The sequence below is a fragment of the Helianthus annuus genome, chromosome 15 (genome assembly GCF_002127325.2).
Source record: "Helianthus annuus cultivar XRQ/B chromosome 15, HanXRQr2.0-SUNRISE, whole genome shotgun sequence".
Classification (NCBI taxonomy): Eukaryota; Viridiplantae; Streptophyta; class Magnoliopsida; order Asterales; family Asteraceae; genus Helianthus; species Helianthus annuus.
This window is the reverse complement of record NC_035447.2, coordinates 162450184-162468796: the sequence shown is the minus strand read 5'-3', so window position 1 is coordinate 162468796 and position 18613 is coordinate 162450184.

The following is an 18613-nucleotide window of genomic DNA, read 5'->3' as shown; positions in this document are numbered from 1 at the left end:
ATTCTTCATAAAACCTTGCTTCTTCATGACTTCATCAAACTTGAGGTACCACTGACGTGATGCTTGTTTTAACCCGTAAATGGATTTCTTCAACTTACAGACTAGATGCTCCTGACCTTCAGGCTGCTTCATGTAAACATCTTCGTCTAAATCTCCGTTAAGGAAAGCGGTTTTAACGTCCATCTGATGCAGCTCTAAATCGAAATGAGCTACTAGGGCCATGATGATCCTTAATGAATCTTTACGAGAGACAGGTGAAAACGTCTCTTGATAATCAATTCCCTCTTTCTGAGTGTAGCCCTTTGCAACCAATCTCGCTTTGTAGCGTTCAACGTTCCCATTCGGATCTAGTTTTTTTTTAACACCCAATTGCATCCTACGGGTTTGACTCCGTTGGGTAATTCTACCAAATCCCAAACGTCATTTTTCTTCATGGATTCAAGCTCATCAATCATTGCTTTATTCCATTCAGAAGACTGATCACTGCTAATGGCTTCATTGTAAGAGATAGGATCATTGAGCTTTCCGGGATCCATTTCAGTCAGGTAGGTAACATAATCATCCCAATTAGGAGGCCTTCTTTGCCTGGATGACCTCCTGAGTGGATTATCGGGTTCAGCGTTGTCTTGGTTTTGAGCGTTTGATGTGCCTTCGTCATGAGGTATAATGGGTTCTGATTGTAGAGGTGAATTTGGAGTTGGTGCAGTAGCTTCAGGTGTAATAATTGCATTGGGTACAAGAGGAGTAATCGGAGTAATGGTAAGCGACGAGTCTCTCCCCCCCGCGTCTTGTACTTCTTGCAATTCTTCGTAAGGGTTGGTACTGCTCCCACTGACCTTGAAATCCTCTAGGAACGCGGCACGCTTGGTTTCAACAATACGGGTGACATGGGAAGGACAATAGAAACGATAACCCTTAGAGTTCTCAGGATACCCGATAAAGAAACAGGTAACTGTTTAGGGTCAAGTTTCCTTAGGAAATGATTGTAAAGTTTTGCTTCAGCAATGCAGCCCCATACTTTCATATATTTAAGACTCGGTTTCCTTCCTGTCCAAAGTTCATAAGGAGTTTTAGGGACAGACTTAGAAGGAACTCTATTGAGTATATGAACAGCTGCTTTTAACGCTTCAGTCCAGAGGAATAATGGTAAATTAGTGTTGGCTAACATACTGCGCACCATGTTCATAAGGGTACAGTTTCTTCTTTCAGCGACACCGTTCTGCTGAGGTGTACCAGGCATGGTGTATTGGTTCACAATCCCCTGGCCCTTACAAAACTCATAAAATGGACCAGGAGCTTGACCCACATCAGTATGTCTTCCATAATACTCACCGCCTCTATCTGATCTCACAACTTTAATCTGACGATCTAATTGCTTTTCAACTTCAGCCTTATAATCTTTAAAAGTTGTTAGAGATTCAGATTTCTCCTTAATAAGATACAAGTACATGTAACGAGAATAATCATCAATAAAAGTGATAAATGAAGTATGTCCTGTTATGCCAGCGATTTGGTAGGGACCACTAATGTCAGTGTGAATGAGTTCTAATAAATTAGAGCTCCTAGTGGCACCTTTCTTATTCGCTAATGTCATTTTACCTTTAAGACATTTGACAGATGTTCCAAAGTCAGAGAAATCGAGAGGAGGTAAGACTTCATCCTTTACGAGACGATTTAATCGCTCTTTTGAAATGTGGCCTAAACGTTGATGCCACAACATGGATGAAGTCTCGTTTCTCTTCCATCTTTGTGAGTGATTCATTAATGTTATATGACAACAAAGATTTGGAAAAGCCATCATCTAGTTCTAATCTATAGAGACCTCCATCCAGAACACTAGTACCATAAAGAACAGAATCATAATGGATAGAGAGTTTGCGATGACCATGGGAAACAATAAAATCGTCCATGTCTATCTTTGGTCCTGATACAAGGTTCCGAGTTACCTCAGGAACATATAAGGTATCATAAAGTTTAATACATAAACCGGTTTTCATAACTAATTGTAATGTTCCAATGGCCTTCACTTCTAATTCTCGATCATCCGCAACCTTAAGCGTTCTTTGGTTTCTTTCCAGCTTCCGTATTGAAAGGAATCCCTGAGTAGAATTGGTAACATGAACCATAGAACTAGAATCAAACCACCAAGAATTAGCAGGAACACTTAAATTATAGGACTCAAGTATCATAAAATAATCGTTACCTTTCTTAGCCAGCCACTCCTTAAAGTCAGGGCATTCCTTCTGCATATGTCCTGTCTTTTTACAGAACTTGCAGCGGATACTGCCTAAGGAGTTCTTAGAGCTGGAAGGTGCACTTATATTAGAGGCCTTTGGACTTTTGAAGCATCCTTCCTATGATAATTGTTCTTCCTTTTCTTAGAGTTGGAGGTGGTGAAGTTGGCAACATCAGTAGTGCGATCCATCATCATGCGCTCTTCCTCCTGTACGCACATGGCGACCAGCTCACTCATCGTCCATTTTTCCTTCTGAGTGTTGTAGTTGATCTTAAATGCTTCAAAAGATGAAGGAAGCGAAGTAATGATGAAATGAACAAGGAAACCATCACTGATTTCCATTTCCAGCCCCTTCAGCTTATTGGCCATGTCATTCATCATCATGATGTGCTCGCGAATGCCGCTCCTCCCATCATACTTAGTTGTCACCAGCTTGAGAATAAGAGTACTAGCGTGCGCCTTAGACGTCCCCTTGAACTGCGCCTCCACATGTTCCAAGTAGGTTTTAGCATCTTCAGAATCAGGAATAGCTCCCCTGATTGCATTGCTTATGGATTGCTTCATAAACATGAGAGACATGCGGTTACACCTAGTCCACTTTTCATGAGTTAACTACTCAGCAACAGTACTTTGAGTGGTAAGGTCCGCTGGCTTTTTCTCTCTTAGAGCATAATCAAAATCAAGCAAGCCGAGAGTAAGCATGAGAGCATCCTTCCATGCAGCAAAGTTATCACCAGTCAAAGGTGGAATCCCGCAGTTGGGTGCTGATAGTGGAAATAAGATGAGCAAGTTATGATACTAAGGAAGAAATCCTAATGTGATCTAAGGGCACGTTAAACTAAGGCAGGCAAAATAATGACCATTTTACATAATGAAGCTGTGATAATGTCTATTACTAACATCAAAATAATAGACTTAGTTAAAATTCTACTTAAATGAAGACAAAACAGCTTTGGCCAGAAGTGTAATCATTTAAGCATATGTGCAAAGTGGTTGTAACAAATCAGCTTTGGCCAGAAATTGAAACAATCACTTTAGTTATGCACTTGTTAAGTATGCCATCTATGAAAGAATTAAATCAGCTTTGGCCAGATATTAAAACATTCATGCTTATGATGCACACTTAACATAGCTTTCGTAATACTTGAACGATAAGTAGATGTATCAAGTCAGCTTTGGCCAGAAATGATACATCAGAAGCTCATGCAAGTTAAGCTATTTTGGTTTTGTAAAACATTACATTATCTGATTCTGATTATTTAACTGAAAAATTACAAAACCATTTATTTAATAGCAAACTACCCTTTAGTTCACATTTAAACAGCCAAAAAATAATGAGGTCTCGAGTCGCAACCACGGTCTCGAGTTATGACGTTATGGTCTCGAGTCGAGACCTTTGTCTCGAGTCATCACGTTACGGTCTCGAGTCGAGACCTTTGTCTCGAGTCATCACGTTATGGTCTCGAGTCGAGACCTTTGTCTCGAGTCAGCACGTTATGGTCTCGAGTTGTAGACCTTTTGCTCCCTTATTATTTCGAGTCGAGACCTTATGGTCTCGAGTCGAGACCTTATGGTCTCGAGTCGAGACTGATGGTCTCGAGTCGCAATCTGATGATCTCGAAACTTCCTGTCACAGCTGTTTATTGTGATACCATAACTGAAAATTCGAAATCTAAGGGATTATGAGATATTATTTCCTGTTTTAAGGTGATCTAATTTTATCAACATATCTTGAAAAAATAGTAACTGTTTATCTAATAACAGTTTTTTCGAAAATCTATTGAGGACAAAACAGATCAAATCAGGAAAAACACTTCATAATCCGAATCACATTCCTAATCATAACAGAATTTTCGAATTTTCTAAGAACATGCGATGAACCCTAATCATAAAAATAAAATTCTGGAACCCGAAACCTGAAACTTTTAAGACTTCTAAACAGATTTCGGTTAAAAAATATAATCCAGTTAATTCGGTGAACATATAATTAATCTTTTTCCCGAAAACAGAGATCTCGAGTGGACATGACCGACTCGAAACCGGCTGTTATATTCATAAGGTTTCAAAATTCCGTTTTCCAAGTTTCAATCCCAGAATTATGGATACAAAACAGAACTGACTAATCAACATATGCTCTGATACCACATGTTGGTTCAGTTCTGTTTATACATGAAGGAAAACAATATAAATCATACCTGTCACCGCAGACAGTGCAGAGGAGAATCCAGTGTGAGAAGACGACATGGAGTTCGACATCTTTGTCAAGGTGATCTGGTTCCTCCTTAGGATGCTAACTGATGATGGGGCTAAGAAAACCGAAAAGGGATATCGGTTTTGGAGAGGAGGTTTCGTGATGATGTTATGGCTAATGGGGTGGTGTAATTGTGTAACTGAGTAACCCCTAAACCTCCACATAACTCTCCTTATATAAGCACCCAGGAGGAAACCTAATTAGTTACTAAGGGTAATATGGTCCATCAACAATTACCAACTAATTAAACAATAGGTTCTAATATATTTTGATCTCTATAACGTAAATGATTATGATGGCTATAGATTAAATATTAATACGTAATATATTTAATCTTACATATGGTAGTTTTCCAAAGTAATGCTTTATTTACGCTTTTTAAAAGTGTCGTGACCAAAGTTTGTAACCCTTGATTCTCTCCTTACTTATTTAAGTAATATATAGTATTTAATATTTAATACAAAATCTTATATACTATTTCATTCAGTCTATTTTGTCAACTTTTTATGGATGAGATCGGTACTAATCAGTATCGGAAATCCTCTAAAATGGGTACGTGTATCGATGCCGAAAATACCCGGTACGGTATGCTTCGGTACCGGTACAGATTCGGCCGGTATTTAAAGGCAAAAACTGGTAGATACCGGTATCGAACTAGTACCAAAAACGCTAAATGTCGGTATTTAATCGGTACCAAAAATCGAGTTGATTTGGAAAATTCGGTACCGGTACCTAGTACCATTTGCTCATCCCTACCGAACATTTGATACTAATTTTAATGAAAAGTAAGTTGTATCTAACATAAAGTATGTTTTGGATATTGCGAGACCAAAAAATGCTTTATTTTTTATACAACTCAGTTTTCAATAAATACACATTGAATTATTAAAATGTAGAAAAAACTTAACTAAAAGAGTTTATATTAAATATTTCAATAAATACACATTGGGCATTATTTTTAAAAAAAATCATTTTTCCTTTATAAATACCTTACCATATTTAACATTTTTCTCACACAATATCAAACACATAAAACACAATCTTGCCATGAGATGACAGTTTCCTTCACACAATATCTAGGTAGTTTAGATTGATGAAATGGCCTTGGGAACTTTGCCCAACCGCATGGCAAGGCGCTCACACGAGTGGATTTCACGGGATGCCAACCATCATGCTTGAAGCGGTTGCGTCCCAAGATCTTTGGATATGGCATGCGTTCTTCGGTATGCCAGGTTCACATAACGATATTACCATCATAAACCGCTCGCCCATTTTCAATGATCGGGAAAATGGTATAGGACCCAAAGAAACTTTCTTTGTAAACGGGGTTGAGTACGTGTATGGGTAGTACCTAGTTGATGGGATTTACCCAGAGTGGGGGGTTTTCGTAAAATCGTTCACAAGACACGGTACCATAGATCCAAAGAGATTAAAGTTTAACAGGGTCCAAATGGCTGCACGTAAAGACGTCGAGCGAGCATTCGTTGTTTTGAAGAAAAGGTAGCGAATATTGGCAATGCCTTGTCGACTATGGGACAAGGATCAGATTGGAAACGTGATGTACACATGTATCATTCTTCACAACATGATTTTGGAGGATGAAGGTAGAGCGGTCGTTACCTACTATGATGACGATGACCCCCAACCAGGTAACGTAACAGTTACAGACGAAGATAAAGCGTCAAATGAATTTTTGATCAAGTCAAGGGATATACATCAAAACCTTCGATTTGATTTGATGGATCATGTTTCAACGATTCCTGGATTCGAAACCGACGAAGATGACGAAGAATGATTTTTATTATTTTGATACTATGTTTTTTTGTAATTATTATGTATGTTTATGTAGTTTTTAATGGTTATATATATATATATATATTAAAAAAATTGATGTGGCTTGGCCACGCCAGCCCAGCCACGCCTACCATACCCCTAGAACTTGGGTTTGTGTATTGAGTGCCCCCATAATCCACGTGTCAACCCATGCTCCAAATCCCCGTCCTATCATACCCCACGTTCTAAATGTCTTAAATGGAACATTGAAAATACTAAAAAAATAGAAAAAGTAAATATTTCAAACTTGAGTTTTGCATAGAAGAGAACTTGGGGTTCCAAAGACGGTTACCAAAGTTCTAAAAATAAAAAAAAAATTAAATACTTCTTTAAGTCATTTTAAAAGCTCTCGTACAACTCTCTAAAAAAAAAAAAAAATTAAATACTTCTTTAAGTCATTTTAAAAGCTCTCGTACAACTCAAAAGGTTATCTCTTTATTCCAAAATCAATGCAATTTTCCATTTTCCTAGAAGTAGTTCTAGATTAACGTTTAGTTGGTGGGTTAAATATTTATCTATTATTAAAAAGATAGTGGAGGTTCAATTAAAAAGAAAATTTAATTAAAAAGAAAAAGATTAAACGGTACAATTGTAAAATATTAAGTAGTTATTCTTTCATTTCATTTATTACAATTTTTAAGTAATTAATTATTTATGAAAACTATTATTCTCTACACTAATTTTTAGTGCATGCACACATAAAAAGTTATCCTACACATTTCAATTATCCTACACATACTTAAATTTACCGTACACAACTCGTAATTTATCATACACACCTAGTAATTTGTCCTACACTTCAAATTATTTTTTTTATTTTTGTAAAAATGTATATATTTTGAAAATAAGTTACAAAATTAATGTAGTTAACTATTAAAAAGGAAGACTAGATATTAATGATCTATGTAAGTTTACAAATATATCCTTACATTAAAATTAAATGCAAATATTAAATGAAGTAAAATGAAACATTCTTATTGGTTAAAACTTGTTCTTTTTTCTTCTTACAAATTTTTTTTTCTCATTTGAACCTTCCACTAAAAAGGTATTATGTTATAAATTAAGGGTATTTTTACTTTTTGTAAAAAACAATATTTTTTATGGTGTATAATTTTTACAACCTTCCTCTTGAGATGTTCCACTAATGTTGTCTAAAGATCTATGTTATGATGATTCAGGAAAATGCAGGAGCATAAGCAACAAGATGAGATATACGCATAAATACATAGATAGATGGTACAATCCGGCTATCCACGATGGATAACACTCATACTGAATACTTATCAATAGAGGTGGCATGTTGGTCGGGATAATTACAAGTCGAAGGCTAGCTTGGGTTGATTGAGAACACCTTTTGTCCATTTCAATTGCTGAGTTGAATTGTGTGTTTATAATCTTCTTATTCAATTTTCATGTATGATTATGCAACAGTTGTTCTTGTAGCATGTGAGTAATTAACACTGCCATTTGTAAAATGTTGTTGCACGCATTCAAGACAATGCTAAAACCGCATCTGAAGTTGAATTTGCAAAATGAAGAGGATTTGTTCATCGTGTTTGTGCTTGGAGCTACATCAAACAAGGACCAAGCGAAAAAGATGACAAAAAAGGTTGAGTAATTGATTAAACAACTTTGTAACAGTGCCAATTTACCAACCACGTGGCATCGTCTAGGTAGATACTATATCTGCATATAGTTTTGAAAAGGAATCGACATGCATTATGTCCGGTTTTAATCTCACGTCATTAAGGGTCACATGTCAAAGGCTGAGGAAGTCCAGTTTGTTACACCAGTTCAGAGCAAAAATGTCAGACCCCAACCGATGGCGGAAACATCAGAGTGAAACGAAATAGTTTGCTCATTACTCATAACACTAAATTGGGACAAGTATTTAATAATAAATTTCATTTCAAAGCAAAAAGAATCAATTACATTGTTTGAAATCGAATACAACAAGTTAAAACAAATGAATTACAATACAACAAGTATTTAAAGTTTAAAATGTGTTTCTAGGCATCTTACTAAGTTCCGGGCATCATCATCATCATCAAAATCTTGCAACATGTTTTAAAGTATAGTTCAATACAAAAGTATTGGCGAGTATACGAGTTTTGGAATACTAGCATATAAGTATAAAAGATAAACTCAAATCTGTAGGATCGTTTGTTGACCCGAACGAGTCGTTCAGAGGTTGTCTCTTGCGTTTCAGATGCGGAATAATAAGAAACGTAGGTAGATATAGCTTGTTCTTCCTCCTAACTGTCTTTTGTATTGATTAGAAACGATTTACAGCTCGATCGTCACACCGGTAGAGCTTCGGTGTGGAATACAAGGACTGAACTCTGAGGATCGCCCCAAGCAACCCTATATATAGGCTTCTGAGTCCGCTCATGTGGTCATATGTCACATGAGCGGTCCAGGCTTGACACATAAGCGACCCACATATGATCATATAAGCGACCCAAGTCTTGTGTGACCCTATAAGCGATCCTAGCTCCTAACACCTATACAGACTCTCGTTTTCTCGTATAACGTGCCCTATTCTATACAATACAATGCAAGACCTGATCCTAGACACCTAGACGGAATCAACAGATGTAGTGCATTAACAGACTCCCCCTCAGATGTTGATGGAGTCGACTATTGAGCACCGTCTTCTCATCTTTAGTCTTGATCAGTCTCTGGGCTTTCTCTTTCTCTCTATCTTCAGACTCCCCCTCTCGATTTACTGGCATTCTTTTGTTCTTCAGTAACATCTTCAGGATCGTTGTCTGGTACTAAAAACCTCTAATTCTCTTGATCAGATCTCTTGATTCCTTAAGTTCATCAGCATCATCAGTTTGACATGATCTTCAGAATCAGAATCTGATCTTCACAGACTTTTAGAATCGAACATCCTGGCTCTATCAAAGATCTTTAGCATTAATTTTTGGGATCGAAACCTGGCTACCTGCACAATCTTAACCCAGAAATAAATTTTCTAATTTTATCACATATCAGATACCTCTGCACCAATATATGACTCCCCTCAAAACAATCTATGATGAACCACTTGAAGAAGGTTAAATTTATCGAAAACAATTTGATTTATACACACACTCCCCCTCAAATATTGCTCATCATGTTTAGCATTTGGAATTTTGAAAATCAGTTTTCCAACATCAGTTGTCGAAAATCTTTTTGACTTTTTCAAAAATTATGCTAAAACACACACAAAATCTTTTTGGATTTTGAAATGAAGACATATGAAATACAGTAAAGAAAATATTTACAGACAATAATTTTGTGAGTTCGTGCAAGAGAATCATATCAGTTTATGAGACCAATCACCAACACCGTTAAGCTTGATTTCATTATAAGCTTTAAACAATTTACCTAGATTGTCAGTATATTTGTCCTCTTAAATTCTCAACACAAATTTCAACCGATTCGAGATATGATATTAATGTTTTAGAGACTTAAACTTAATTGTGTATCACTCCACTTGAATATACTCCTGTATCCAGATCCCAAATATTCAGTCTTACAGGTGAGTATACCACAGCTGATATCTATAAAGGGGTTATGTGCGAGGGCCGTGAGAGCTCAGGTTGATACTTCCGTATACGCAGAGAGATGACGGCTTCGACTTTTGGTGGGTCCCCTTTAGAGGATCTTTTTTACAACAGCAATGACTATCAATTTTATTGTTTAATCAGATTGCTGAGGGCGGCGCTTTTTCAAGCATTTGCAGAAAGCATTATCCGGGGACTAGGTCAGTACTTCCATACAGCAGAAGTCCCGGGATAATACCCCAGATATCATTGAGTATAAAGACCTAGTATCTCAGAATATGGGACCTTTCAAACAAGATTTCGGGGGTTACCCATATATTCAAGAATAGTTACCCACGAATCAAGCAAGTTTGAATTAGATTTATATCTCGTTTCAATTTACTAATTGTGCGAAAACCTACTGACACATCCGCAGTAAGATTGTTTAACTCTTTTTAACTTTACATTTCTTTAGCGTGCCGTGATAGTCCACTGATGTACTATCATTTCCTCTTTTTCGCAACAAAACTCATTTTTGAATTTTATCATGTTTTTGGCTTTTTCAAATTTCTAATGTTTTTGGATTTTCTGGAAATTTCCCTACTCCCCCTAAAATGCAAACACATTTTAAAGAAAATTTGAAAACTTCAAGACTCTTGACCTACTAGAAACATAAAATGCAAAACAAACTGTACAGAAACTTGACAACTGACACTGAATCACATCAAATCGCCATCCACTAGGCATAAACAATCTGAACTCCCCCTATCACAAATCATTTTCTCATTTAGATTTCAAAACACTTAAGTTTGTTTTAATCGAAATGACTTTTCCGGAAAATGAATTTGTGTTGATAACAACCACTTGTAGGTCTATCTTTTAAAAACGGGGATGTGGTTCATCATCTTGTCTTCCTTTCATCATGAATAGTAAATCAAGTACAATTTAATGTCCCTGATTTACCATTTGCATTTAATAACCTCCTGTACCACTTATAAATGTAATTACTTCAAAGTATCCAATCATCTCAAAATTTAACCACAAATACCACTTGTGGGATCAAGATTACCACTTGTAGATACCCAAAAACTACCAATTGTAGGAATGTTACGTCTACATCACCATTTTACCAATCAAAATGCCGATTCCTGCTTCGCAATTAACCACCTGGAAGCTCCGGCATAGTCCTTTCAACTGTAAAAAAAAAACATCCAAACATTAAACACAAACATTCAAACAAACATATTATAAACTAGAATGATGCCGATTCCTGATCCACGATATAAACTTGGGATCTCCGGCATAGTCCTTCAACTATTCTGGGAAACAAACTTCCCTCCAAGTCTTCTTAGTCTTGAGGGCTTTCAACTCTTCAGCTGTAGGGTTGTATGTCGCCTTTTTAGTTGTGTAAAAATCTTTTACCCCTTTAGCTCTCCCACTCAACATTTTCCCAAAAATATTTTTAACATTCCCGTTGAATGTTTTCTCGACATCAAATTCTTTTTCTTCATTGTAAAATTGATTTGAAATTTCAATTTTGCCAACTTTCTTTTTAACCTCTTCAAACTTCAGTGATGGAAAAACATCATCATTCACTGAAACTTTCTCCACAACTTGTGGCTCTTCTGGCTTTGTGGAACCAGATTCATCGCCGACTTTTTCTTCTACCTTTTTAGCAACCCACACTTGGTTGTCATTTCCTTTTCTTTTGTAAAATTTTTCTTTTTTTCTTTTTTCTGTTTTCGAACATTCCCCAACTTCATTTTTCGAATTTTTAAAAATTTTGGATTTCTCAGATTTTTCAACTACTTTTTCTTTTAACTTCTGAGATTCTTCCTGTTTTGCTTTGGTCTCTTTTGAGCAATTCGATGCATTGTGACCAGCTTCACTGCATTTAGAACAGGTTTGAGTATTTCTCGGATGAAATACTCCAGTTCCATTCTTTCTCCTCTCAGCAAGAAACTCTTTGTTAGACTGTCTCCAAAATGATTTCTGCTGTTCGTCTTCCGAGCTTCCACCTGTCACAAATTCAGTGTTTGATTTAAAAATTTTTTCATTTTTGTAATTTTCTGATGGAACAAAACCTAAACCTTTCTTTTTGTAGCTACGATTTTGGTTAGGTTTCTTTGGAAAACCAGGACCAAAATTGTAACCTTTTTTCTTGTTTAAACGTTGTTGAACTCTAGAAGTATATTTTTTAGATTTATCAAAACTTTTCAAAACTTTTAATTCAGGAATATTAACCTCTATTAGTTTAAAAGTTTTGTTGATTAATTCCGTTTTGATACTCATTATCGGAACCTCTTTGTTGTAATATAATTTGTCAGAACCATTTAAAGTATACACAACTTCAAATGTTTCATCATTCAAATCTGCCTTTGATAACAAAAATTCTTTACTATAAGACCGTTTAACCGACGAATTTTGACTGTTGACTGACGACTTTGGCTTTTCAGACTCAGACTTCGACACTGTCTCCTCATCAGTATCCAACACCTGATCGACCACCTTTTTGATTAATTCAGACTCATGATCAGTATCGGATGAGGTAAACGTCACATCAATGTTTTCTGGTAAGACGTCAGTTGTATCGGTTTTAAGCTGTATATTGACTGCTTTTGCAAGTTGCTCCTCATTTGGTTTCCTAGGTGAATACCCATCCCAAATTGGAGGTGGACACTTGTTATAGCTAACAGTAGTTTTCTTACCACAGTCTTTCTTTTCTTTCGGCTTCTCATCTTGAAAAGCTTCCATACCTGCAACAGTTGGGTACACACGATCAATAAGATAATCAGAGGTAGAATAGCTCAACAATAACCTCCTATTCCTCTCATTTTCAATCTTTTCAGTTTCCATCTCTTGCTTCCATTTGGCGCTTTCTTCAATGTAGAAATTTATAGCTTTTTGCTTCGACATTAAAGTTGCATTCATCATTGTCAGCGCCTGTTCTCTTTCTGTGTTTGTCTTTTGGAGACCAGTTACTGTTTTGTTCAACACGTCGTATGATTCCTTCACATAATTGAGATTGAACAGTAACTGCTCTTTCTTTTTCTCGTACTCAGCTATGATATCATCTTTTGCTGCACACTCTTTGCAGGCTTCCAGACACTTCTCACATGGCTTGACGACTTCAACAATTTTTTCAACTTCGATTGTTTTTACAACTTCAATCACTTTTTCTACTTCAATCACCTTTTCTACTTCTTTCACAACCTCACCAATCTTCTCAGCAACATTTTCAGCATTCTGAACATCACTTTCAGATTCAGATTGTTGTTCTTTAGCAGCTTGTTTCTCTTTTAGTTTCTCCATTTTTTCTGCAAAATAAAAATGAAAACTTTCAGGAGACATATGAGATTTTGCAATATTTATATGTTTCTCTTCCTCATCATCACTACTACTATGATCTGGTGATTGATCAAATTGAACAGATTTTTCAGAATCATCATCAGAAACACCAGAATCAGATGGTGTTTTGTCAAATACAACATCCTGTTCTTGAACAGTTTCATCTTGTACAATTTCATCTGAACTATCTGACACATCCCCAGAGTGTTCTGAAAGTCTATCAGTACTATCTGAACTTTCATCATATGACACAGACTTTTCATCTCCACTTGACACATTCTCTCCAATAGATCTCATCCAAGTAGCAAACAAATTTGGCTCTCGGACGATCTTGGCAATGAAAGCTTTAAAACCTCCCTTTTCATCCACGAACATATCCCAACTGAAACCTTCTGGTAGTTTCTCATCATCTTGATCGATAACTCGTTCTGCTGTGGCTTCAGATGATATGTAATCACTCCAGCTGAAATCTACAACACATGCTCTTTTGGAATCTTCAATCTTTCTCCCATGAGCTGTCTGCGGTTCTTGGGATTGACCAACTTGTTGATAGATAGCTTTGCGGTAGTAATCATCTTTCCCGAATGGATTCTGTGCTCCACTAGCTTCTCTTCCTTTGCACTCCCGCTTGAAATGGCCCTTCTCCCTGCATCGAAAACAAGTAACTTTAGATTTATCAAAACCTAAAGTAGAAACATGTGCATCAAGAAAGTCATTTCTCCCGGTAATGGTTTTGAATTTCTCAGCCCGACGAAGAACACTAGCAAGACACCACTTGATATCCATGAGTTCCATCTCTTCGGCGTCTATCTGATCGTAATCCTCTTTGGTGAGCATAGGATTTCCGATCCGACCAGCAACAAGTCCCTCATAAGATAACAGAACAGAACCAAGAAGTGCCATATGATCTTTCGCAGTGTCTTCAGAGAAGCTTTGACCTTCTGGAAGGTTGAGAGCTATGTTGCACTGAATCACATATCCGTTTCCAGTTTTTGTACCCTGAGACTGAAAACTAATGTTAGTCTCTTTTGGATTCACACTCGGAAACGATGAAAACCCACTGCTACTCATGTTCGAACCCTGATCAGCTTTCTCAGATGAATCACCAGCACTGAAAGCGGTTTGAATTTTCGGGCTTCTTTCAGACTCAGTCGCAGGAATACTACCCCTGTAATACATCTTCACATCTTGCTGACTACTCGGGCTATTCATTCTTGCGATCTTTTGTTGCTCAAGATCCTGACTTTCTATTTTCTCAATGAACTGTGAGATAGTCAACCCATCATACACACCCGTATTCTTCAAGATCATCAAATACGTTCCCCACTCTTTCTGAGGTAACGCGTCAGCCAATTTATCCACCCATTCCTCACGACCTTTTTCGACTCCTAGCATCGATAACGATCGCACCAGGTGACAGTATCTCTCGATTAGCTTCTTAGTATCCTCTCCTGGCAAACTACTGAACAGATCGAACTCTTTCTTTAATAAAGCTTTCTTGCTTTTAATCATGTTTTCGCTACCCTCAAACTTGACTTTCAAAGCATCCCAAATTGACTTAGCAGTTTTGTCGTGTTGCAACAAAATGAATATATCTTCTTTTATTGCCTGCTGTAACAAACTAATCATCATTTTCTCTGCTCTATACATTGCTCGTTCTTGTTCAGTAAACTCAGATATCTCTTTAATAACTTGCAATTCTGTTCGAGGCAATGTGTACTTCTTCAATATGCATTCCCATGATCTAAGATGGTTTGCTTGAACCCAGTTTTCAAATCTATCTTTCCACCCATAGTACTCCTCAATGCTCATCAATCTAGGGGGCTTTTGAGTCGTTCCCGTCTCATTTTCTAAGTTCATTGCTTGAGCAATTGCAGCTGGAGTGGTTGATGTAGCAAAGGCGTTGAAAAACTCAGAATTCATGATGACTTAACACGAATTTCAAAACAACTGACAGAAAAGCGGTTCTACAGTGAACAGAAAGGCGATCCAAAACAATTCTTTGAAGCGGTCCAGAAATCTTAGTCTAAGAGCGGTCCTCAAACTGATTTTTGAGCAATCTAAAAACTGTCTTATAAGCGATCCAGAAATAACTACTCGAGCGATCCAACAATGTTCACAAAAGCGGTTCAAGAGTAAAATTTCGAGCGGTCCATGAATGTACTATGAGCGATCTAGGTGATTAATTTTGGAGCGGTTCAGAGGCAATTTTGTATTAATGAGCGGTCCAAAACACTGAATTATGAGCGGTTCACGATGACGTCATTCGAGCGGTCCATATTACGAACAAGTTTTGATCTGTTTTTAAGCTCAATTTTGGTCTGAAACTTCCAAGGGTTTGTCTCGGTATGATAATGAACAATCTATGAAAATTTGAACTAAATTCAACCGTGAAATCTCCTGGAAATGAGAAAAGAAGGTGTAGAAGTGAGAAGAAACAGTGAAATCCGGCTATAATCTGAAAAAACCTCCTCCCAAGCTCTGATACCACTTGTAGGATCGTTTGTTGACCCGAACGAGTCGTTCAGATGTTGTCTCTTGCGTTTCAGATGCGGAATAATAAGAAACGTAGGTAGATATAGCTTGTTTTTCCTCCTAACTGTCTTTTGTATTGATTAGAAACGATTTACAGCTCGATCGTCACACCGGCAGAGCTTCGGTGTGGAATACAAGGACTGAACTCTGAGGATCGCCCCAAGCAACCCTATATATAGGCTTCTGAGTCCGCTCATGTGGTCATATGTCACATGAGCGGTCCAGGCTTGACACATAAGCGACCCACATATGATCATATAAGCGACCCAAGTCTTGTGTGACCCTATAAGCGATCCTAGCTCCTAACACCTATACAGACTCTCGTTTTCTCGTATAACATGCCCTATTCTATACAATACAATGCAAGACCTGATCCTAGACACCTAGACGGAATCAACAGATGTAGTGCATTAACAAAATCCAACATGGCAATTGATATACAAAGTTGATGCTAGCATGCATAACTATAGGCCAAACCCGAGTGTCCACAAGAATAATGTGCATCCCTCATCACCGAAGTGAACGAGACCAAAATGTATAATGTGCATCCCTCGACACCGAAGTAATCGAGACCGTAAAGCATGTTAACTTAACAATACCATGTCGGGTGGTTTGCTACTCCTATAGCGTTATAATTCTTAAGGTGGGCTAGCTAAGTTAATGAAAAATAGAGTGCATGTAAGTATTCTAGCATAAACAACCTAAGCATAACAAATAGCATGTTTAGCGGATTGAGTGATTGAATAAGTTTGATTACATGTATTGTGAATTTTGAAAGTTGAAACATGTTACACCCAAAAGTGCATTAAAGCGTAAAAAGGGTTAAGTATACTCACAATATTGCAAAGCTTTCCGATTATCCGTGTATTGATGAGTTAATGAGAATAAGAGAATGAATGTGTTCATTGTTTGGAGTTTATGGAATGTTTGGATTCGGAATTAAGTATAAAAGTATATGTATGCAAAAGTATATCTCGTCTATACACTCGTTTGGACACTAAGTTTTTAAAGTGTTTTCATGGGTCTGATGTGCCCATTAGAGTCACAAAAGAGGAATAAAGAACAAGGATAATATAACTTATATTCGCGACGTATAATCATGATTCGATTAACATCAAGAATTCGGTTATGTTTATATTTATATGTTTTATAGTATAGTCATAATATTAACCTAAAACTAAGTCCATCATAGATATCACAAATTATCATGTAAGTCAAGCATGGAGGTTTAACCACTATACAAATCATCACAAGATGACTCGGAGGTTCATGAATAACAAGAACTAAAACTAACTAATCCTCACAAGGATGACTCGAAGGGTCATGAATAACAAGAACTAAAAACTAACTAATCCATGCTCAAGTGAGTCATGTAAGTCAAGCATGGAGGTTTAACCACTACACAAAAGGGGACCAATCCCGTAGCTGAAATGGGTCTGATGCGGATCAACTGCCTCCCGCGGGTCGCGGAAGGGAAGCACCACATCTGCCGCGACACACGACCGTGGTCACCCGGACACAGTTCGCAATTTGACACAATTGGTCCCTGTAGTTTGATAATAGGTATACTTTTTTGTTATTTCAAGTATGTTAAACATGTACTAGGTGTATAATACATATAAAAGAATGGTTTGTGTATAGTGAATGTATAAATAAATAATGGTATGTATAAAGTGTATAAAATACGTATTTTATGACCATTTTCTTGTAAGATAACTACGTGTTTTACGAGAATGAAGAACGAGTATCAAGTATGTATAAGATTTAATGGTAAAACAAGTATGATCTATCGAATCATAATTTAAATGAAATGATAAAGTTTTACTATGATAAAAGTTGCGAATTACGAAGGCGGAAGTAAAATACGAATGCGTTACGGATATAAGTTTCCAAAAATGGATGTATAAACATTCTTTCTAATTAAGGTAAGTTTCAAAAAGCGAGCCGTTACAGTCTCTCCTCCATTAGGAAATTTCGTCCTGAAATTTATTTAAGAGGAAGACTTTGTAAAAAGGCATTAGGCTAAAATGATTAACTAAAATCAAGATTTTGTAGTTTTGAAGTGTGTTGAAAGTGTATGAAATTTTGAGGAACGAAATAATAGGTTTGTAAAAGCAGTTCCTTTGACTAAGGTGATTCGAGGTATTAATCATAAGTAAAACGTGCATGTGTGTGTATAGGCAAAGTGAGTTGTTGAAGTTTCAATAGCTCAACGAGGAAGTATTTTGAAATATGTTTCCTAAAAGTTTTTGTGTAAAATAGTTGGCATTTTGATGAAAAGTGCGACCTACGTTGTAGGTTGTAAGAAAGTTTTATTGGTTTTAAAAGAGCATTAGTAACATCACATATTTGTAGAAATTTTTTATTGGTGAAAAAAGAGATAGTTAGGCATTTATCAAAAGTTTTGGGGGCAACGAGCCAACTAAGTATATATGCGCGTAAACAGAGAATGGAAGATAGTTTTAAAGGTAAAGATGTATTCTAGGGTTTGAACGTTTAAGCCGATTTATTGTAAATAAGCTTTGCATAAAAACATCGAGAGAATAATTGGGAATAATTGTGGTTCGAGGGAGAACGAATAATCTAGTAGATGAGTAATATTTTCACGTAACACGTAGGTTTCACATAGTTTGCACAAGTATAACACGTATTCACATTGTATAATTTCGAATAAGGACGAAAGGAATGTAAATTTAGTTTGTTCTCGAGCTTTAATATTGTTTTAGATGCGGGTAACGTGCGATTCGTGCTTTGGTTTTGAAACGAATGAGGTATCAAGTATAAAAATACATTAAAAGGGATATAACATAAAAGAGATTCAATGTAAAACTTGGAGTATCTCGTAACGAAACTAAGACTATTCCAAAGTGATCGAAA